The sequence below is a fragment of the Trachypithecus francoisi genome, unplaced genomic scaffold, assembly GCF_009764315.1.
Source record: "Trachypithecus francoisi isolate TF-2019V2 unplaced genomic scaffold, Tfra_2.0 Lachesis_group16, whole genome shotgun sequence".
NCBI lineage: Eukaryota > Metazoa > Chordata > Mammalia > Primates > Cercopithecidae > Trachypithecus > Trachypithecus francoisi.
This window is the reverse complement of record NW_022681461.1, coordinates 58318811-58343044: the sequence shown is the minus strand read 5'-3', so window position 1 is coordinate 58343044 and position 24234 is coordinate 58318811. Positions and strand designations below refer to the sequence as shown.

General features: G+C 36.2%; 1 protein-coding gene across 1 annotated transcript in view; it reads left to right on the top strand.

The window, feature by feature from the left end:
- Positions 1–24234, top strand: part of LINGO2 (leucine rich repeat and Ig domain containing 2) — a 464489-nt gene that overhangs the window by 124289 nt on the left and 315966 nt on the right. The window contains exon 3 of the mRNA XM_033237532.1: positions 15973–16131. The gene's annotated coding sequence lies outside the window, so the exon portion shown is untranslated. The remainder of the gene's footprint in view (positions 1–15972; positions 16132–24234) is intronic.

Genomic DNA, 24234 nt, shown 5'->3' with positions numbered 1-24234 from the left:
AAAGTACCATCAAGCTAACTAATAATGTGGATAGGACTTCTAGTTAATATTCATTGGCACTCCTTACATTCTCCCATTTCCAGTTTGCATTAGGGAAAGAATTTATTACTTGATGCTAATTTCATTTAAAAGCTTGAAGTTGAAAAGCAACTTTCTTCAAAATAGAATTTGATACAGAATAAGTTTGAGGGTGATTCTGAGAGCATCCAGCCTCTCTGCCTAACAATGTAAGAATGGGCTGTCTCAGACAGGGATGACAGTGATTGAAAGATTTCAATTTCTTCTAATCTTTACACATGGAACTTCAAGAATTTGAATTGCCCTAGATTAAAAAAGGGGCACAGTCAACCATTTTCCAAATTTAAGGAATCCTGTAGAGTTGAAACTTAGCAAAAGCTTCTTTATAAAATATTATATACTGTCCTTTTGTCTGAACTATTCTAACACAAAGTACCCTTTCTCTGTGTCCTTTGGATCTTTCCCAAATTGCACGTAAGAATTTGAGTGTGTTAGCAGGAGCCCAGAGACCCCTCTCATTAAATAATTCCCTGAATACTGTGAGTGTGAAAAGTATTCTTTTGAAATAATTCAATTTCCTAATATAGTGGTTATGCTTCCAGATATAATTATGTATTAGCTAAGGATATAAATCCTCTCAATTGTAATTATGTAGTCTCATTACAAAACTGTCTGTACAATATAGGAAATGAGTGATTAAACTTTTATTCAGCAAAGTTTCGTCATCAGTTGTTGAAACGTGTCAGGATTATTCTCTGTTGGTATTTTGCTTGGTACCTGGACTGTTAATCAGTTTGTATGAAAGTGGGGATGATATATTGTCTCAGCCTGAAATCCTTTGTATTTTGTGGGTTTTCATGACATTTAATGTAATAAATAACTACCCTTGGGTCATTAAAAACAAGAAGGTCAAGTTTTCCTTTTTTCCTGACACAGCAGAGCTCTGATTAAGAATAAAGGCTGCACAGCAAAAGAAACTACCATCAGCGTGAACAGACAACCTACAGAATGGGAGAAAATTTTTGCAATCTACTCATCTGACAAAGGGTTAATATCCAGAATCTACAAAGAACTCAAACAAATATACAAGAAAAAAACAAACAACCCCATCAAAAAGTGGGCAAAGGAAATGAACAGACATTTCTCAAAAGAAGACATTCATACAGCCAACAGACACATGAAAAAATGCTCATCATCACTCGCCATCAGAGAAATGCAAATCAAAACCACAATGAGATACCATCTCACACCAGTTAGAATGGCAATCATTAAAAAATCAGGAAACAACAGGTGTTGGAGAGGATGTGGAGAAATAGGAACACTTTTACACTGTTGGTGGGATTGTAAACTAGTTCAACCATTATGGAAAAGAGTATGGCAATTCCTCAAGGATCTAGAACTAGATGTACCATATGACCCAGCCAACCCACTACTGGGTATATACCCAAAGGATTATAAATTATTCTACTACAAAGACACATGCACACGTATGTTTATTGCGGCACTATTCACAATAGCAAAGACTTGGAATCAACCCAAATGTCCATCTGTGACAGACTGGATTAAGAAAATGTGGCACATATACACCATGGAATACTATGCAGCCATAAAAAAGGATGAGTTTGCGTCCTTTGTAGGGACATGGATGCAGCTGGAAACCATCATTCTTAGCAAACTATCACAAGAAGAGAAAACCAAACACCGCATGTTCTCACTCATAGGTGGGAACTGAACAATGAGATCACTTGGACTCGGGAAGGGGAACATCACACACTGGGGCCTATCATGGGGAGGGGGGAGGGGGGAGGGGGGAGGGGGGAGTGGGGAGGGATTGCATTGGGGAGTTATACATGATATAAATGATGAATTGATGGGTGCTGACGAGTTGATGGGTGCAGCACACCAACATGGCACAAGTATACATACGTAACAAACCTGCACGTTCTGCACATGTACCCTAGAACTTAAAGTATAATGAAAAAAAAAAAAAAAAAAAAAAGAATAAAGGCACAAGGTGATTTCTGCTGTGAAATCTCGTTTGGGTTGAGAGTGATATAAATGATTATTTTAAATGGAAACAGCAATGGCAATAAGCCACTACTGGTTTTATTTCATGTTGGCATATGCTAATAAAATTCTTAAAATTTTCTCAGAATTACAATAATTGCACTCTGTCTTGTATAAGGGTAGAAATACATTTTTGTTAGAAGGGATAAAGACTTATTTGAACCTAATCTAATGATTTTGTAAATACTACTAGTCCCTTAATCAGAATAAAACCTTATAAAACTACATAGTACTCTATGCGTATTGATGTTTATGACTGAAATCCTCTCATTTAGCTTTTTTGCAATTTTATCATTATTTTAAAAATTTAATCATAATCACTTTACTTTGTTAAATTTTCATGATCTTTCTGCAAAATTTTAATAATTTGATTTCCACTAATCATTTTCTTATTTTCTTTGATCATCCTCTCTCTATTACTCCCCTCCTTCTCTCCCTCTCATTTTTATTTAAATGATTCACAATTTTCAAATAAAAATTTAGAAAAATTTGAGTTTATGTCAAAGTTTTATTTCAAAGTTTGCAAAAAGAGAGGGCTAAGCTGGCCAATTGAAATATATTCTTTCTCGGTAAGGACAATTTCGGAGTAAAAAGATTGACTAGACAATTATTGGTATCTGGATACAAAAAAAAGAAAGAAAACATCTAAAACATCTAGCTAAAGAACATAGATACTTGACTAATAACCAATAAATGGTTAGCTAATTTCAGAAGAAGGCTTAGTATTGTTGAACTTTATTTAACATTGCTTATCATTTTATCAGCATTAAAGTTTCTTCTTAAAAGAATATGAGTTTCTCTTCTCAGAAAGGTTTTGCTCTGATCACATTTGGGGCAATGTTTCTTTGTAAATTACTACAGATAGACGATATTTAACTTTAAAGAAATTTTCAAATTAAACTTTATACTTATATCCCATTTGTTTGTTTAAATCAGCTTTATTTACCTATAATTGACATATAATAAAGTACACATAAAGTGTACACTTTTATGTCTTGACATATGAATATACCCATGAAACCATCATTGTAGTCAAAATAATGAACATATCCATTACCCTCACAAGTTTTCTTGTGTCTTTTAAGTTTCTCCTTCCTGCTTCCTCTTTGCGCCCTCAGGCAAACACTGAACTGCTTTCTGTAATCATAATTAATTTGAATTTTTATTTTCTAGCGTTTTATGTAAATGGAATTAAAGAGTATACATTCTTTTTGGAGGGCTGCAGGAGAATCTGGCTTCTTTCATGCAGCCTAATTATTTTGTGATTCATTGATGTGTTGCATGTGCCATTAGTCCATTCCTTTTAATTGCACAGTATAATTCTGTTCCATGGATATAACACTATTTATTTACCCACTCACATGTTGGTGGATGTTTGAGTAGTTTTCAGCTTTTGGAAAATGTCAAAAATGTTTCTAGGAACAACTGTGTACAAATGTTTGTATGTACATATATCCATTTCTTGTGAGTAAATACCTAGAATTTGAGTGGATGGATAATATAGTTGTGTATGTTTAACATTTTAAGAAACATGAAACTACTCTCCAAAATGATTGTATCATATTACACTCCTACCAGCACTGTATAAAAGTTTAGCTTCCTCCACACCCTTGCCATCACTTGGTAAGGTGAACCTTTTTAATCTTATCCAATCTAATAGCTGTGTGGTGGTATCTCGTGGTGGTTTTTATTTGCTTTTCCCTAAGAACTAATCACAATGAGCATCATTTCATGTGCTGATGTGCCATCCATGTAGCTTCTTTGGTGAAGTGTGAATTCAACTCTTTTACCTTTTTTTTTAATTGGTTTGTTTTTTATATTCTTAAGTTTTGAGAGTTCTTTAGGTATTTTATACATGAGTTTTTATGTAATTTGCATATATTTTCCCCTTGTTTGTGGCTTTTCTTTTAATTCTCTTAAATTTGGTTTTCACAATGCAAAACGTTTTAAATTTTAATTAAATCTAATTTATCAATTTTAATGGAATTTTTGATGTAGTACCTAATAAATCTTCACCTAACCCAAAGACATAAAACTTTTCTCCTTTGTTTTCTTCAAAAGATGTTCTAGTTTGAGGTCTATGATATGGTTTGAATGTACCTGCTTTCCCAAAATTCATATGTCGAAAATTTCCAATGTGATAGTATTACAAGATGTGGCCTCTGGAAGCTAATTAAGTCATAAAGGCTCTACCCTCATGAGTGGGATTACTGCTTTATAAAAGAGGCTTAAGAGAGCTTGTTTACCCCTTTCATCATGTGAGGTTGCAGCAAGAAGGCCCCATCTGTAAATCTGCTCACTCCTGATCTAGGACTTCCCAACATCTAGCATTATAAATGGCAATTTCTGTTGTTTATAAATTACTCAGTCTAAGGTATTTTGTTATAGTAGCCTGAATGGACTAAGGGAGTTATGGTCTTTGAGTTAATTTTTCTATATCACATAGTGTGAGGTAGGAATTAAAATTATTTTGCTTCTTTTTATTTTTTTATGTTACCAATTGTTCCAGCTCCACTGGTTGAAGTGACTTTCCTTTCTCCACTGAATTATATTTGTATGTTTGTTGAAAATCAGTTGTCCAACTATATGTGGGTTTATTTCTGGTCTCTGTTTTGTTCCATTCATCTAGTTGTCTGCTTTGACACAAAACTATACTTGAAAACTTGGTAAATGTCATTTTCTAAAAAGTCTCGAAATAAGGTATTATTAATTCTCTGAATTTTTTTCTTAACTTCCAAAGTCTAGCGGGGGTGTGTGGGGGGGTGCTATTCTAGGTTCTTTGCATTTGCAAATAAATTTTAGAATCAGGTCAGGTACAGTGACTCATGCCTGTAATCCCAGCACTTTGAGAGGCTATAGGTGGATCACTGGAGGTCAGGAGTTCAAGACCAGCCTGGCCAACACGTTGAAACCCCCTCTCTACTAAAAACAGAAAAATTAGTTGGGCATGGTGGCACATGCCTGTAGTCCCAGCTACTAGAGAGGCTGAGGCAGGAGAATCACTTGAACCTGGGAGGTGGAGTTTGCAGTGAGCTAGGATCACAACACCACATTCCAGCCTGGGAGACAGAGTGAAACTCCATCTCAAGAAAAAGAAAAATTAGAATCAGTATGTAATTTCTTTAAAAAATTCTGTTGGGATTGTGATTAGTCAGTTTTGGATAAATTGACATTAACAATAATGGATTTTCTAACCCATGAATGTGGTGTATCTATACATTCATTTGGTCTTTAATTTCTCTCAGCAATGTGTTATAGCTTTCAGTGTACAGATCTTGTATATATGTTGTGAAAGATTCATCCCCATGTATTTCATTTAATTTTATATTATTGGGGATGTTTTTGTGTAAATTTCAATGTCTAATGTTTCGTTGCTAGACTATAAAAATACAATTGGTTTTTGTATGTAATTTTTATATTCTGTAGCTTTACTAAATCCACATATTAATCAGTTCTAGTACTTTTTGTGTGGATTCCAATAGATTGTTACTTAGACAATCATCTGCAAATAAAGACAGTTTTAACATTTTTATTTCTACTATGGATGCCTTTTATTTCTTGCCATACTGAACTGGATAGAACCTCCAGGACAATGTTGAACAGAAGTGATGGGAGCTGACATCCTTGCCTTTTCCTGATCTTAATAAGAAAGCATTCAGACTTTCATCATTAAGTATAATCTTAGCTCCAGGTTTTTGCAGGTATCCTTGATCAAGCTGAAGAAATTTCTTTCTAGTCCTAGTTTGTTTAAAGTTTTTATGAGCAATTGATATTGAATTTTGTCAAATGCTTTTTGTATGTCAATTGAGATGATCATATGGTTTTTATTTTTTAGTTTATTAGTATGGTTAATATGGTTACATCAACTGCTTTTGTACGAAGCAAATCTCTTTCAATTTAATGTGTCTTTATTGTAAAGTTGCTCTAGCTATTCCATTATATCTGCAAGTCATTTGCCAAGTTCCTCCTAGAACATTGATAAGTAATAGAATTAAGGTATTTTCTAAAATAACTGATAAAGACTTTACATCTTATTGGTAACTTTACTAGAGGCATTATAATCTCAGCTACAATTTATTTATTCAAATTTTGTTATTCATGCTTTATTTTTTGTTTTTCTCTTTGACATACTCCATATTACTTTCAGTTAGTCCCCGAGCTGGGTGCCAGTAGGGTTTCTATTAATTTGAATTGTTTGGGTAAAATTTCTAATATAGTTAAACATAGATCTAAACTAAGACCCAGCAAGTTTACTTTTAGGCATTTATCCAAGAGAAACGAAAACATATATCCAAAAAAAGACTTATACAAATGTGTGTACTATATAATTCCATTTATATAAAGTTCAAGAACAGGTGAAACAAATATTTTAAAGCCAGAATACTAATTGCCTGTGAAATGTGTGTATTGACAGGAAGAGATATGAGGAAGCTTTCTGGGGTGCAGAAATATTCTATATCCTGATTGAAGTGTTGGATTCAGGGATATAGTGATTTCTTAAAACTGATCCGAGTGTATACATAAAATCTTATGTTTCACTCTATGTAAATTGTACAACAATTAATTACATATATACACATATCATGTATATATTTATAAATCAGTATATATGTATATAATATAATTAATTATGTAAATTATACATATGTAGCTATTTATATGCCAGGTGAAGTATATTTTTAAAATTATGTATTATAAGGCCGGGTGCGGTGGCTCAAGCCTGTAATCCCAGCACTTTGGGAGGCCGAGACGGGCGGATCACGAGGTCAGGAGATCGAGACCATCCTGGCTAACACGGTGAAACCCCGTCTCTACTAAAAACTACAAAAAACTAGCCGGGCGAGGTGGCAGCGCCTGTAGTCCCAGCTACCCGGGAGGCTGAGGCAGGAGAATGGCGTGAACCCGGGAGACGGAGCTTGCAGTGAGCTGAGATCCGGCCACAGCACTCCAGCCTAGGTGACAGAGAGAGACTCCATCTCAAAAAAAAAAAAAATATTATGTATTATATATATACATTTAAAATTTTTAAATTATTTAAAATTTTCGAAGAACAAATTTCTGTATCAGTAAGGATTTTTTGTTGTAAATATTGGAAAATGACTCTGGCTGTCATAAGCAGGAAAAGAATTCATCAGAAGGAGATTCACATCTCACAAAACAGGCATATGGACAGGAATAAAGAAGCTTGTGCACCTAGATCATATTGCAGGAAAACCTAGTGCTTTAGCTGTCATTGTTATGTGTCTATCCTTAAAAATGTGTGTATAATGTAAATATATATGTACATACACACACATACACAGGTGACCATTGAACAACACAGGTTTGAACTGCTTGGGTCCACTTACATGTGGATTTTTGTCAGTAAAAGTTATGCCCAGTGTGTTGGTTCTCCTGCCTCCTCTCCCATCTCCTCTACCTCTTCCTCCTCTGCCACCCCTGAGAGAGCAAGACCAACCCTTTCCCTTCCTCCTCCTTAGCCTACTCAACATGAAGACAATGAAGATGAAGACCTTTATGATAACCCACTTCCACTTAATAAAGAGTAAATATATTTTTCTTCCTCATGGTTTGCCTAATAACATTTTCTTTTCTTTAGCTTAATTTATTGTAAGATTACAGTATTTAATAAATAGAGCACATTATGTTACTAATAAGGCTTCCGGTCAAGAGTAGGCTGCTAGTAGTTAAGTTTTGGGGGAGTCAAATATTGTACACAAATTTTCAACTGCACAAGGATGTTGGTGCTCCTAATCCACATGTTCAAGGGTCAATTTTATATATAACTACAGTTTAAAAAATCTTTGTGTCACTTCCTCATGCTTTCATATTTAGGTCATGTTAGTTGAGTTAGGTCACCTCCAACCCACTCTCATTCCCAGGCTGCAGTAGAAAGAAGGCCTTTCTTTCCCTCCAAGACTATCCTCAGCAACAACTTCCTAATAAAAATCAGAGAATTAATAGGAAGAGGAGCATGTTGGTTTATGGAAAGCCAAAATAAAAACAACAAAAAAAATATTCACACACATACACACACAAGCTGTCCATGACATTGTCTCTCTTGTATTTTGTCTCTATATACCTGATATTGGGATAAAGTGGAATATAGTGTTTAGGGGAAGAAAGTATTAGAAATAGAGAAAGAAATGGATTGACCTGGCTTTATTCTTGATGTGGGAAATCTAAAGCAAATTGATAAGACAAATGACATACAGAGCATTTATTGTATTGGAAAGCGTAGGACCTATACAATTAACAAGTCACAAGTTTAAATCTTAATTCTCCCTTGTATCTTTTAGACCTTAAGCAAGTTACTTATCTTTTCTGACCCCATGCCTTTTGATTGCAAAATGGAAGTAGTGCCTGTCCCCAGGTTTTTTATGAAGATCAAACGAGAACATGTATGTAAAGTGTATAATGTGACACACTAATTCTCAATGTTTACTTACCAAATACTATTTTCTCATCTTTCTTCTTTAGAAAACGGTGTTAGTTTTGATTCATCCCTACTACCATGACCCTGCTGAAAGGGGTTATAATTTTCTTTTTTTTTTTTTGAGACAAGTTCTCACTCAGTTACCCAGGTTGAAGTACAGTGGTGTGATTAGGGTTCACTACAGCCTCAGCTTCCTGGGTTCAGGTGATCCTCCCACCTCAGCCTCCTGAGTAGCTGGGACAACAGGCATGTGCCACCAGGCCTGGCTAATTTTTTATAGAGATAGGGTTTCGCCATGTTGCCCAGGCTGATCTCGAACTCCTGAGCTCAAGTAATCCACCTGCCTTGGCCTCCCAAAATGCTGGGATTAAAGGTGTGAGCCACTGATCCCAGCCTAAAAGGGGTTGTATGTCTCAAATATGCTAACTGCATCCCATCAGGAAATGGTATTGCCGTCAAACTCATGTGGTGGCACCATTCTTGAGTGTGGTTATATAGAGAGATGATAGTTTCTTCTTCATGAAACATAAGTCCTGATGAGACCACTTACCCTCCATCGTTTCTTGTTTCCCATTTTAGGCACAGTCTGCCTTACACCAACAAAAACTTGATTCCATTGTTTGTATGGCTACTTTATAGGGACACTGGTCTGTGTGTTTAAGTGTGTTTTTGTCTTAGCTGGTAGAAGTCTTTCCTTTCTACATTTAGTGCTCCTTTCAAGATCTCTTATAAGGCAGGTTTGGTGGTAAGGAACTCCCTCTATATTTGCTTATCTGAAAAGAATTTTATTTCTCTTTCACTGAGGAAGCTTAGTTTGACTGGACATAGAATTCTTGGTTGAAGATTTTTTCTTTAAGAATGTTGAATATAGGCCCCCCATCTCTTCTCGCTTATAGGGTTTCAGCTGAGAGGTCCACAGTTAGCCTGATTGGGTCTCCTTTGTAGGTGACCTGCCCTTTCTTTCTAGCTGTCTTTAACATTCTTTCTTTCATTTAGACCTTGGGAAATCTGATGATTATGTGTCTTAGGGATGATCTTCTTGTGTAGAATTGAAAGGCCATTTCTCACTTTATGCAATTCGTGGAAGAATCATTTTTCCCCCAAAATAGGCTATCTGAAACTCAAAGAGAAATAAATATTTTTCATTAAAAGATGTAGAAAAATACTGAAAAAATTTAAAAATGGCTTTGTTGTAGAAGAGTAGTTCTTAAACATGAGTGTGTCTTAAGTGTAATCTAGGGAAGTGTCATCTTCAGAATCTCCAGTCTCACTCCAGACATGGTGATTCATTAATTCTGGGGCATTATCCAAGAACCCACATTATCAACAACCCTCATAATTTTGATGAGCTAATTCAGACGTTGTTTTTGTTTTTTCCCTACTAGAAAGGATTTCCAGGGAGAAGTTTCTGGGTTATTTGTTTGTTTGTTTGTTTGTTTGTTTGTTTGTTTGTTTTTTTTAACCTGTCATGGATTGTGCCAAAGGCAGTGGAAATGGGACCTATACTATATCTAGAGAGCAGTGGGTGGTGACTCCTCAATAGTTATAAAGGAGGATCTCAAACTGGTGGCCAAGGACCAAAACCAGTCCAAAAATGTGTTCTTTCTGGCAAAATGGTGTTTCAAATGTTGTTTGTAATATCCTTAGGCTAGCTTACTTTCTCCAGCTCATCACTGGTGGATCTCTGGCTCCTTGTCAAAGTCAGCCACACTATATTTACATTTAAGAGATACACTTGACTCTGAGGCATTCCAGTTTGTGAGCTTTGAGAATTTAAAAGATTTCTCTCTAAATCATAGAAAACTCAGAGTATGTGAAGTATTTGGAAACTGCCTGATGATAATTATATTTTGTTTGTGAGTTCTAAGTTGACCAGGCCAAGCCAAACCAATAAAGATCAATTTATGAATTATTTTCTACTCAAAGCTGACATGTTCTGACATGTTCAATGCAGGTTGGACCTCTACTCTTCTTCCAGAATTTGTTGGTTTACTTCTCTGTTCACGCTACTAGACTACGAACAATACTTGAGGAGGAACTAAGTGTCTTGCCTTGTCCTCTGAGACTAGCATATTGCATAGAACTTAACACATATTTAAATATTATTGGAATGAAGAAGGTGAAAAGGAAGGGAAAGAAGGATGGAAGGGAGGAAGAAAAAAGACAATGGAGGAAGAAAGAAAAGGAAGAAAGAAGAAAGGAGGGGGGATGGGATACAAACACTAAGGAAAGGAAGGAAAAAGGACAGAGGCAAGTTTCAACTGTGGAAAATGTGGGAATGTGACAAATTGATGCCTCGTTTTAAGAAAATGAAAACAAGAATGTGGCCTATTTTAATTGGTAAAGTTTCTAGATCATAATAAATTCAGAATTAGGCATCTTTGAGCAAAGACCAAAACATTGAGAATTGTGTTTGAGTATCAGGCACTGCGTTCTCAGTGATTGATAACATTACCTTAGATCTTGCTTTATGTCACTTGAAGGGCTTCCTGCTGGGTTCTGAAATGAAAATGATATCAAATGAGTATTTTGCAAGATTATTTCCAGATTGTGAATACTAATAATGTAGCCACACATACAAAATGGTCATCAGCAAAACACTGATGTGCTATTCATACTTTAATCTAATCAGGGGTTTTGTCATAGTCTATCAACAGTCTTCTCTTTGTGTCTATGACTGTTTTTTTTTCTTAATTAGAAAAATGAGAGAGAGAAAGGGCATCTCTTGCTTTCAAAATTAAATTCATTTAAAACTGTGTATCTCAAAATCCTGTTATTTTGTTTGTTGGCTTTGGTATCTTCTTTATGAAGTAAAACCTACCAGAAACACCATTTTTTAAAAAAATCAAGTGAATTGGAAATCTATAAAGTTGTTTGGAAACCATGCTGAGTAAGCTGGGTAAGAAAGGGGTGTATTGGAAAGACAGGAGCATCATGGGTTTAAATGCTTATCCAGACCCTATTGAGATCTGAGTGGCCTCTAATATGTCACTTTACTTCCCTGGGACTAAGCTTTTCATCTATAAATTGAGTGAATCTTTCAAATTCAATCTCTAGGAACTTATTATTAATTGAGTTAATACAGTACAGCACTATCAATTAACTGCATTGAAATCACAGCTCTATTTTTAAAGGCTCTATATCCTTGGGTGAGTAACTTAAACTTTCTCATTCTTATTTTAATCACCATAAAGTGGGCATTATTATAGTACAGACTTCCCATAGTTTGGGAGACAATTAAAAAGAAACTACATATAAAATAGATAGCAACAACATTTACAAGTATTAGTGGTGGTTGTTAATGACCTCTGCCTGCTGAGAAATACTTTTTGACCTTTTCATCAGACTAAATGAATTAAAAAAAAAAGAATTTAGAAGCAATAATTTTGTGAATAAAAAATGGCCAAACCTACCCTTTCCCTGAAATTACTGACAGAAAAGGCTAAATTTGACATTTCTAAGGTAGAAAGCCTCATAACTTTGATAATAGATACTCTACCTGTTTGTACCTTCTTGATTGTTATATTTTCTGTGTTAGTGTGGGAAAATGAGTGACTTAGACACAAAGCTTGCAAAATATACCAAGAGCAAGCAATCATTTAACAAATGCACTGAACTCATTGAATGCTGAGTACTCTTCTAGTTCTGTTGGCCACCTAGAGGGCTATGCAACATATCTCCATGGGGAAGATGAAGCTGAGATAACATATAAAAAACAACTTGTCAACAAGTGCAAATAATCAATAGCCTATCAAATGAGTGCCTAAGTGCTAAGGGGATCCTTTGGAAAGCTTTCTTCAAAGCAGTAAGGTAAACTAAAAGGGTAGTAGTAGTGGTGTGTATAAGGAAAGACAAAGAATACCAAAATTCAATCACAGAGCACTTAGGGCCAGACCAACAAACAGGAAAACAGGGTTTGTACATGTTAGAATTTTTTCTCTTTTGAATTTTCCAAATTTTATTTTGGTCTTGTTTTGCTTTAAATTAATGTACAACAGTGATTTATCAATCACTTCTGTATACCATGCCCCTATCTGGAACCTCTTTGCATATTGTCAAAAATTCATTTTAGAACATTTAAATCAACATTATTGAGGTGTAATTTACATACAGGAAAATATATTCATTCTGAATTTTTTTTTTTTTTGAGACAGAGTTTTCTCTTGTTGCCCAGGCTGCAATGCAATGATGTGATCTTGGCTCACTGCAACCTCAGCCTCCCATGTTCAAGCGATTCTTCTGCCTCAGCCTCCTGAGTAGCTGGGAGTATAGGCATGCACCACCACTCCCAGCTAATTTTGCATTTTTTTTTTTTTTTTTTTTTTTTTTTAGTAGAGATGGGGTTTCACCATGTTGGGCAGGGTGGTTTCAATCTCTTGACCTCGTGATCTGCCCGCCTTAGGCTCCCTAAGTGCTGGGATTACAGGTGTAAGCCACTGCGCCCAGCCCAGAATTCATTTTTAAAAGAATAAGTTTCTCAAAAATAATGAAAGCATTGAAGGAAATAGCTTGTTTTCATACTACACATCCCCGTAATAGCAGTTTCAAAACATAAAATAATTAAATCTTTTGGAAATCATATTGATTTTATTTTAAAAAATCACTTACTATCTAAGAGCATTTTAAATAATAATTATTCCTACCTTTTGTTTTAATTGTATTCTCATTAATTACATATTTGGAGAGAGATAAGTGAAAAATTATTTGAAGTGTATTTTTTCATAATGAAAGTTGGTGACCGGATACAGTTTCAAACCAAAGTCATGGAATTGGTACTTCTTATGACCCCTCATAGACTTCTCTTCAAGGAGAATACATGCATTTAATTTTGTATCTCCTTTTACAGAAAACAAATGGAATAATCACACAAAAATTGTGTAAAGCAACTTGTACAATAGCATCCCCCCCTACCTCCCACACACAAAAGTCTGTTAACTTGGATGTGATGCAGAGCACACAGGATTGTATTGCGATTCCTTACACAACAGTTGCAAGGCAGTGACTCTTGTGTTTGATGCCATAGATGTTATTGTACTATCAAAACCTAATTGGTTGGATTATCTGATTCATTTTAACTCAGCTACATGAGATTGTGGAAGAAGATATGAGAGTGACACAAAGCTATCACATTGAATAACAGCCTCACAGGCATTAGCTATGTGAATTGATCCTTCTATATTGTAGATTTTCCCTTGGCTTGTAGTGCTTTACTCACTGACAAACCTCACGAATTTCCCGGCTCTGGTCACATAGCAGATTGTTCATAAGGTAAGGCTAATTATCTTGATTGGATGTAATGTTGCTGCCTTTCTTGGTTACAAGAAAATGTTAAATCAGAATACAATCAGTGATAATCTTTTCATGAAGAGAATGTATGTCTTTTTGTTTTGTACCTGTAGCACCAAATCCCATGCCTGGCACCACAGAGGTACTCAAATAAAATTTGTGGAATGAATAAGAGGGCTAATGAATAAATAAATGAACAAATATCAGTGGAAAATCATCACTGCTGAAAAGAAAATACACAAAACTTACCCCTTCTGAGGAGGGAGCAATAGCATCATTTCTGTGTAATAAAATAAAGCCATTTTATAAAGCAAGTAGTTATACTGACTTATTTTCACTTTTTTATAATAAGTGGCAGAACCAAAGTATGAGAAGTGGCACTAAGTCACAGATGGGTGCTTCCAAAGCAAGTAGCTTTCAAAAATTTCTCACTTAAAAGCCAGTTTGGAAGCTTAGAAATTATGTTTATAAACTCTTCCCTGTCATCTGGTCCACTAGTATACAGCTTCTTTTAATATCCTTCATGGCTGCCAAAAGACCAAAAAGGCTTTACCATTCATGAAAACAGGTTTGTTTTATAAGATAAGTGATATAATTTCCAGAAGATCTTCAGAGAAGATAGGAAGTAGAAAAAAATGTTGGCATGAATAAAAACAGTTTGCATCTAGAAGTTGACTAAGGTTGTAGGTTAATAAGTACCACAACTTGGATCAACAAATACAAAACTTTTAGACTTGTGTGTGTTGAGGGGGTGTGGGTATTTATGGGTATCAAATAGCATCAACATAACGCTCCTGCTTTGAATTGCAGTATGGTCATTTAGTGTCACATATACACCTCTTTGTTTAAGGAATTATTTTGAAGTTCTGCATTCTAGTGCAAGGCATGTGTTCAGCTTGAACCATTTGTCATCTTAGCATTCTGGCTGAAATGGCATAATAGGATATCATACTGTTGTGCCTTTTAACAAAGTCTGCACACTGACTTCTGGGAATCCACGAAGCTCTAATCACAGGTGCATGAGGATTTATTATTTTGTTGCTTGTTAAAATCAGTTTCTGCACCTGTGTCCATGAACCTTCAGAACGTAGCTATTCACAAGTCCCCCTACACACTTAGAATAACCTCTAAGCCCTTTCTGTGCACTACTTAGAAAATAACAGTAATAAATTTGCTTCTCTATATATATTACTAAATATGGTTGTTATAGTTATAAAAAATCTAATAGTTTTTAAGAGCTACCCTGGGAAGACCAATGAGCAATTTTGTTCATTAGTATCATCCTAATCGTGTATTGAAGTGTTGCTTATGTGTCAGGTAACAGTCCAATAAAGGTTACTGATTATACATAGGTTTTCTCTGTATGAATGAAAGTCAAACATGCTAATTAAGTTTAAATGCCATATTTACTCATGGACATAAACAACTGAATCATTAAATATGTGGTACATTGCCTCCAAATTAGCTGTCTAATTACTTTCTTGAGTCTGGTCATTCCTTTGTGTACAGACTCTGGCTACGATGCATTTACATTGGTTACTGTCTTACAGTACTGTCTTACTGTCATACAGTCTGTATGTTGATATCAATAATGGTAGCTGCTCAATTTGCAACACCTTACATATGTCCCTCAAAGTTGTTTCTCACACATTATCCTAGAGAGGTGACCCAACATTTATACAAGAAATGTTGACATTGACTGGAGCATCAGAAATCACAAAGGAAATTGTCCTGATCCACAATCTTGTGGATTTTGCTCTACTGCTCATGGGTTTTGCCCTGTTGCATCCCATTGCCTACTTACCCTGAGAATATTATGGGTAAAGTAGAAAAATACTCTGAGTACCCCAACTGGTTACCTACCTGAAGAAGAGGTGGTACATACTATAGCATGTATAAGTTTTAATATCAATAATGTTCATTAATAACCGATGGCTTGAGTAGATCAATAACAACATGCAGAGGAACATGCACTTGGCAAAAACACCTTTTGTAGTACATAAACTTCAGTCTTCCAGTTTTAATGTTTATCAGCATCTTGAGAGGCATTTATAGTCCCTCACACACTCCTTTATGATACCCTTATTAAGTTGTGATGCCTCCTGGACCTAGAGCACGGTTCACTATTTTTCAATTAAAACGGAGAAATATCTTGTTTGTTGCAGGTTCGTTTCAAGCAGTTGGCTTGTGGGACTCTGAGAGATGCTGCTGCCCATGACATGCTGGAATTATCATGATCAACTACCCAGCTTGGATTTCACCCAGTGGCCAAGAGCTTTGTGTGGGAGACGGCAAGGGTTGGATTTTTCAAAAGAGTAAACCAGGTAAGGTTTGAGGGAGACATCTGATCATTTATCACTTGCTCTAAGGGCTTTAGTGTGCTGCCAAGATATATGAATAATGTATAGCTTTTCTATTTGTTTTCTGAGTCCACTGAGCAGGTTGTTAAAGAATGGGGCTCCCTTGGATTTAGGAGAATGCATATAGTAATAATTGAGTCCCTTTACTCGTAAGAGGAGAAAGGAGCTATTTTAAGATACACATAATACAGGCATATTGATACTGTAGAGGCCAGTACTATAAAGATTTCCTCTTTAAGCTACTGTTCTGAACTCTAATGGCATAAAAAGTTGTACTTTTGAAGGTGTAGTAGAGAAAGTGTTGCCATTAAGTATTTATATTTTATACAACATAGAAGTGAATATCAGTTCATGGCATATGATCTTATAAATACGCTTCAAAGTTACTCCAATTCAGAAGATTATACCATTGTTCTGCCTTTTATTTCTTTGAAAGTATTTATCATTCTAATCTATTCACCTATTATTTAAGATGGTGATACAATGACATACTGTATTATTTTGGCTCTGAGGATATAAAATATTGCATTCTTATTCAAGTACTCTTTTATCTACTTTTTCTATTACATGCTGGAAACTCTTCTCAACTATTAACTATATTTTGGTCAGATCTTCTTATCTCTGTCTTTAACTCGCTTCCTCCCCTAAAACATCAATTAAATTTGTTATCAATAATTACCTGAAGAAACTACAAGGTAGTCTTGTCTTCTGACTCTAAGACCTTTGAGACTTTAACAGTTTCTTTGAATTTTATGCATTGCAAGGCAAGATTTTCTTTAAGTTCAAGTATAGAAACAGAAAAAAGAATGTAAAATTCCTTTATTTAGAAAGCAATGGATGGAGATTATTCTATGTCACTAATGCTTGAACACCTTAAGCTCTTTACAAATATAGCTTTCATACTTTCTGAAAATAAAGTAAATGGAACTCAGTCAGTAAATTATAGCCTGACATAATTATCTGGATATAAATGAAGACTTCTGAAGTATTTGAAAACAATCTTTTAAAGTTTAATAAACATTAATTTTCAATTCCCTAATGACTTATTTGCATATAAGATGATATCATAAGAGTATAAAACCCAAATAGCTACAAATTTAAAAATGTTTTGAAATAGTGTAGATTACCAATCTCGTGGCAGTAATGTTTGTTTGATGAACTGAGCTGGTGAATAATTTTTTTGTCCTGTTTAGTGGCAAAGTGGATTACTCACATTTAGAAGACTTCTGACAGTCTGTAAATGAGGGGGACATCAAAACACAGCATACATTAGTAGAAGAAAGCGCAACCCCGTTCTATGTTTCATAGCATTGGTATCTAACACATAATTGTAGCGAAAATACTTTGGGATAGACTTCCATAGTCTTATACCTTTAAGTCTTAGAGTTAATCCTAGTTATTTTTATTTCAGTATTTACCATAAAATTGGGTTATATGTCAAAACCTCAGAGTTAGAAAGGAAAACTTAAAAAAAAAATTTTTTTGGAGATGTTAACATTCCTCTCTTAGTACTACAACCAGCAGACAGAAAATCAGTAAGGATTTAGAGAACTGAACAATACCATCAATCAACTGGATCTAGTTGACATTTATAGAACTCTCCACCCAACAACAAAATATATTGTTTTCAACTGCATAGGAAATATTTACCAAGATAAACTATATCCTAAGTCATTAAACAGACATTTACAATTTAAAAGAATTTGTGTGTTGATTGTGTATATCAAAGGGAATAAAGAAAAATAAGAAAAAATAAAATAAAAGGATTTTTGGCTGGGTACAGTGGCTTACACCTGTAATCTTAGTGCTTTGGGAGGTCAAGGTGAGAAGATCACTTGAGACAAGGAGTTTGAGATCAACCTGGACAACAAAGTGAGACCTCATCTCTATAAAATTTTTAAAAATTAGTTGGGAATGTTGGTGTGTGCTTGTAGTTCCAGCTACTTAGGAGGCTGAGGTGGGAGGATTGCTTGAGCCCAGGAGTTTGAGGTTACAGTGACCTGTGATAGCACCACTGCATTCCAGCCTGGGTGACAAGGTGAGACCCTGTCTATAAAAAAAATAATAGCTCAAGCCTGTAATCCCAGCACTTTGGGAGGCCGAGACGGGCGGATCACGAGGTCAGGAGATAGAGACCATCCTGGCTAACACGGTGAAACCCCATCTCTACTAAAAATGCAAAAAACTAGCCGGGCGAGGTGGCGGGCGCCTGTAGTCCCAGCTACTCCGGAGGCTGAGGCAGGAGAATGGCGTGAACCTGGGAGGCGGAGCTTGCAGTGAGCAGAGATCCAGCCACTGCACGCCAGCCCGGGTGACAGAGCAAGACTCCGTCTCAAAAAAAAAAAAAATAATAATAATAATAAATAAAAATAATTTTTAAAAATCAGGGCCAGCCGGATGTGGTGGCTCCAGCCTGTAATCCCAGCACTTTGGGAGGCTGAGGCAGGTGGATCATGAGGTCAGGGGATTGAGACCGTCTTGGCTAACACGGTGAAACCCCATCTCTACTAAAAATGCAAAAAAAAATTAGGAGGCTGAGGCAAGAGAATGGCATGAACCCGGGATTCAGAGCTTGCAATGAGCCAAGATCACGCCACCGCACTCCAGCCTGGGAGACAGAGCGAGATTCCGTCTCAAAAAAAAAAAAAAAAAAAAAAAAATCAGGCCAGGCGTGGTGGCTTACGCCTGTAATCCTAGCATTTTGGGAGGCCAAGGCAGGTGGATCACCTGACATCAGGAGTTCAAGACAAGCCTGACCAATATGGTGAAACCCTGTCTCTACTAAAAAATACAAAAATTAGCTGTGCATGGTGGCAGGCACGTGTGATCCCAGCTACTTAGGAGGCTGAGGCAGGAGAATCGCTTGAACCCTGGAGGTGGAGGTTGCAGTGAGCGGAGATCACGCCATTGCACTCCAGCCTGGGTGACAGAGCAAGGCTTCATCTCAAAATAAAATTAAAAAATAAAGATAAAAGAATTGAAGTTCTTGGACCATAATGGCATTACACTAGAAATTAACAACAGAAAGATACGGGGAAAATCCTCAGACTGTTGGAAATAAAATAATTCACTTAATCCATGAAATACCCATGTGAGTTGAACCTTATTGTTATCCTCATGTTAGAGATGAGAAAGTGAGGCAGAGAGAAACTGAGGAACTTGCCCAAGTTCACTTGGCTAGTGACAGCTGGAATCAGAAATTGGACTCAGGCAGGCTGGCTCCCAATCACACTCTGCAGTCCCTCTGACACATGTTGTAGCCTAACTTATCCAAACAAGTTCCTCCACAGATCAAATGATGCAGATAACTCACTTGGCTTCATTCAGGATAACTCAGGATACTTTTACTAGTTATGAAAATCTAGGTTGACAGGTCTTTCTTCCCCCTATAAGCACTTTAAAGATGGTTTTCCATTGTCTTCTGGCTTGGTTATTTCTGGTAATTGTTCTCCTATAGGCAATGTGTCTTTTTTCTTTGGCTGCTTTATCTCTGGTTTTTAGCAGTCTGCTGATGACTTGCCTAATGGTAATTTTCTTTAAATTTATCCTGTTTGGAATTTGCCAAGTTTGTTGGGTCTACAAGTTAAATTATTTTTTCTCAAATTTGGAAATTCTGCCATCATTTTCCTCAAGTAAATATTCTACCACATTCTCTCTCTCTTCTTCTAATATTCTAATTACATGTCAGATATTATCCCACAATTACTGAGCCTCTGTTCATTAAAAAATATATTTTTACTCTATTTGCTTCAGCTCGAATGATTTCTTTTCATCTGTCTTCAAATTCATTCATCCTTTCTCCTGCAGTTAAGCCTATAAAATTTGTAAAATCATTTCAGATATGTATTATTCCATTCTAGAAGATCCAGTTGGTTCTTTAAAAAAAATCTCTTGGCAGCTATTAGACTATAACTTCTATAAGGGCAGAGCATTTTATCCATTTTGTTCATTGCATTATCCCTGTTCCCTAGAACTGGCATAGTATCTGTTCACGGACAAACATGTGACGCCATCTCCCTAGCTGTGAGTAATGGACTAAGGAACACGTGGCTGTAGTAATGATTTGGGAACAAATGAGAGTGGCCCAGCTCTTTTTCTGTTCACTTCAGTGCCTGATGATCTCAAAGTCCACCAATCCTTCTCTTCCTGAAAATCTGTATTTTAGAGATGCTGATAGCCTTAGTTTGGGTTCTGAAGAAGCAGACTTTGGGAAACCCAACACCAAGATTCAAGTGCGAATAGATTAGATTATTTTGGAAAAGATGTCAGGAAATATCTATAGGTAAACTGGGAACTGAGACAGGGTAAGAAGGGCAGCTGATAAAGGATGTATTATCAAAAGTGTCATTAAGTGGACAACTGGAGCCTAATCCCAGTGGATAATTCTGAGAGTCAGTGCAGGGTTTTTCCTCACAAGAGGCAAGGGAGCTGCAGCTTCTATACACCATTCTCATCAGTCATTGGTTGAGGGCTGCTGGGGTTGGGGTGAGAGAGTTAATTCTCCCATGCTTTTGAAACCAACCCAGTATTCCCATGAATAGTTTTTAATTTAAACATAGAAATGGACCCTTCTGATCTTAAAGCTTGAAACTTACATTTGTCTTCTCTGAGTTCCTTCCTCAGGAAATGACCTTCAGGCCTCTGAAAAAATAATAAAGTATCAAAGAACTGACACTCACCAAATACCCACATCCAGACAATGAGATGCCAGGCCCCTCACTCCTCATGATTGCTTCCTTGCCCCTCCTCAGTTACTGTTTTCTCACACATTGTTACATTCTTTCCCTGCTTTATAAACCTCTATTTTTAGTCAATCAGGGAGATGGATTTCAGACTGAGCTCCCATCTCCTCAGCTACAGCACCTGAGTAAAGTCTAATCTTCCTTGGCAATACTGTTGTATCAGTGATTGGCTTTCTGTGCGATGAGCAGCAGAAGCTAGACTGAGTAACCCAGTTTTTCTGTAACACGTTTAGTCTACCATATTAGTGTTGCTGGAGAGAGCAGGAGCCAGAGAATGACCTCGGGCAGTCCAAAGTCTTGCCCAGTGCACTGCAGCGGTGAGGTGTAAATTGATATGGGTAGAGCACTTTCATCAGGTGCTCCACTGATTTGCCCTGAAAACAAGTATCTAGTAAGACAAATACTTAATACAGTGCTAGGCCCACATAAGTATTAGCCTAGAATAGTAGCTAAATCACATATTTGGGAGTCAAGCCAACTTGGGTTCAGTTATCATATCTTCTATCAATCTGCCTTGTGACCCTAAAAAAATTACTTCACTTCTCTGAGCTTTGGTTCCCTCACTAAGAAAAAGGTGTAATGCAGAAGAATGATGGAGAGTCAATAACAGAGTGCCTGGCACCAGGTCAACACTAGAAAGGAAGACATGTACATGGCTTCCTGGCATCCCTTCTCCTGGCTGTGAGCCCGCAATCAATGATGGAATTTCATGCTTTGGTGAACCAGGAGGAATTTGTATGAAGGGCATGAGGAAAAGAGTAGACAATTTTCTGGCATTCTTGAAATACAATGTGGAGGGAATACCTCTTTGCCCTGCTTCCTGGTTCCCAGCCTGCGTGCCCACGAGAGCGGGGTACTACTTCCAAAAATGGAGAGACTGGAGAGACAAGAAGCTTCAGTGCAAGAGTAGCTAATTAAACCATTCAAATGTTGGAATACTTAGTCCACTAGAGGTCAAAACCCTGAATATTGCCCTAGATTTTGATAACATATTAGCTCAAATTAAGTATAGAAAGAAAAGCTTTTTAAAAGGGAGATAAAATTAATTAAGCCTGTTTTGAAGGTAAATAATCATAAGATAATGCAATGAATAATTATCTTGTCACAAAGGAAGAGCTCCCCTGTTTGTGAGATATGAACTTTCTTTCTTTGGAATACTTTATCTTTCTGAACTGTATAAGTCATAAGTATGGGGAAAATGGACAAATAATTTTGATCCAAGTATTATAACACAAAACTTCAGATAGCCCTTCAAAGTGAATCCTGCTAATCAGGATGTACATAGTCCATTCCACTTTTCTGTGTACAAATATATGAATTAGAAGTGTCATCTGGAATATAAGATTTGACAGTGAATTAATATGTTTTCACAGTTAAAAGTTAAGTGTTTTAAAATGAACAGAAAATTTATATATTATAGTTTTACAGTTTACATTAGTTTTAAATTTATTTTGTTCTCTGTTGTATGAATGGCAGTTACATTATTTTATGGTGATGTATATTAGCTTCTCTGTAAGGCAGAAAGAGTGTCAAGGTGTCTTAATTCTGTTTCTCAGAAGTTTATAACAAAGCTATAAAACTTTGTACTGTTTCTAAGCTTAGAAGCAATTTTTCATTCTTAAAGAATTTTTTAAAGTAAAGATTTGCCAAGCTTAGCATTACATTACTACAGGCTCATACATAGAAGCAACATTAAGCTATAAAGACAGGATAGAAAAGATGAGATCTCTGAAAACATTCCTGATAATAGTATGCCCCATTAATGGGCTTTGCCTTCCCCAAGGTAATTCATGAAAAACACTTAAATAGCACCTGTGTATGCAACATATCCCTTGCTATCTGCAGAGAGCAGTGGGCATTCTCACCTGTGCAGCTCTTCACATTCTTAGATCTTCTGAAATAAAATATTGAAAATTTAATGAGGCAGCTGATTCCCTCATGAAAACTCTCATGTGACTCTTAAATACTTTCTGGCTGCATATTTATTTGCCCTGTAAACACTTTTTAGAAGCCTAACACATGTAAAACAGCATGTGGCCAGAAACAAATTAGCAACCCTCACTGCCCTGTCCTCAAGTAGTTCACACTTACCAAAGAAAAAACAACAACAAATAACAAGCCATATGAACAGACGTTTCAGCTCAAGTGAACTGAGAGCTTTAATGACACATTCCACACAAAATTATCCAGAAATTAAGATGAAGGACTGTTAAAACTGTTAGAAATATTAAAAAGTATGAAACTTAAGAGGCATTTCAGCTGCACTGCAATCAAATGGAGGGAATTGTAATTGATAGAAAACTGGTATAAAGGTATTTGAGGCTCAGAGTACAGTCTGACAAAGTCACCATTATGTAAAAATAAATGTTATGTTTGAGGAATGGAAACCTTGAAACTGGGATATCGGGAGAGATGCAAGAAGAGGCTGGATGTATAAGTAGTGGCTAGAGTGTAGTGTTTTTGCATGCACAGCTATGGTGGTGTTAAATGTGAAAATGAAGCCATTTATATATATATATATATATATATATATTTTAAAAGATTATGGCAGAGGGTGTGTTAGAAGTAGGGAAGATACGTACAGAAAGAAATGATAAACTAAGAGCGTTCAGCTCCATGAGTGCAGAAATGTGTGGTTTCTAGCCTATTGTATCTCTAGTGCCTAGAACACTTGTCCTTCATGGATTCTGTTATTCTCTGTTAAATGCTGACTAAATAAACATCTTCCAGTGAAAATCAATACGTTTATACATTTGCAACTTTTTCCTTTATAAAACTGACTTAAAAACCCTTCATACAAAGGATGAAAAGAGCTTGTGTGTTTTTTATCACAGCAGTGCACATATGCACACAAGTGTACACACGCACACACACACACAAACTGTCAGTGTATGCTTGAAATTAAACCTCAGATCCTGCTTCTGAAATTTATGCTTCAATTAAGATGGGGGCAGCTGCTGCCCTACTTTATTTCCCTTTTGAGACTTTTCTCGCTCTGGCTTTATCCTTCCCTTCATCGTTTTATCATCACATCAATCACTGTGTTTCCTCCTCGGGAACACGGCATGCATCGCAGGCATATTTTTTATGGCTGGAAAGCAAACCTAGCCTACTTGGCACATACTGCTTACAAAAACCTAATTAAGTAATTCTGCTGAATGTATCATGTCCTTTCCATTACAGTGCATGTGTGGTCAAAATAACAGGGGACACTTTAAAGATACAGAAAATAACTGGGGGAAGGAGCGTAAAGAAGACAAAAAACACACAAAAAAGTGAACGTCAGTTCGGCTTTCTTTGATACAATCCTCTAATAAGCTGGAGC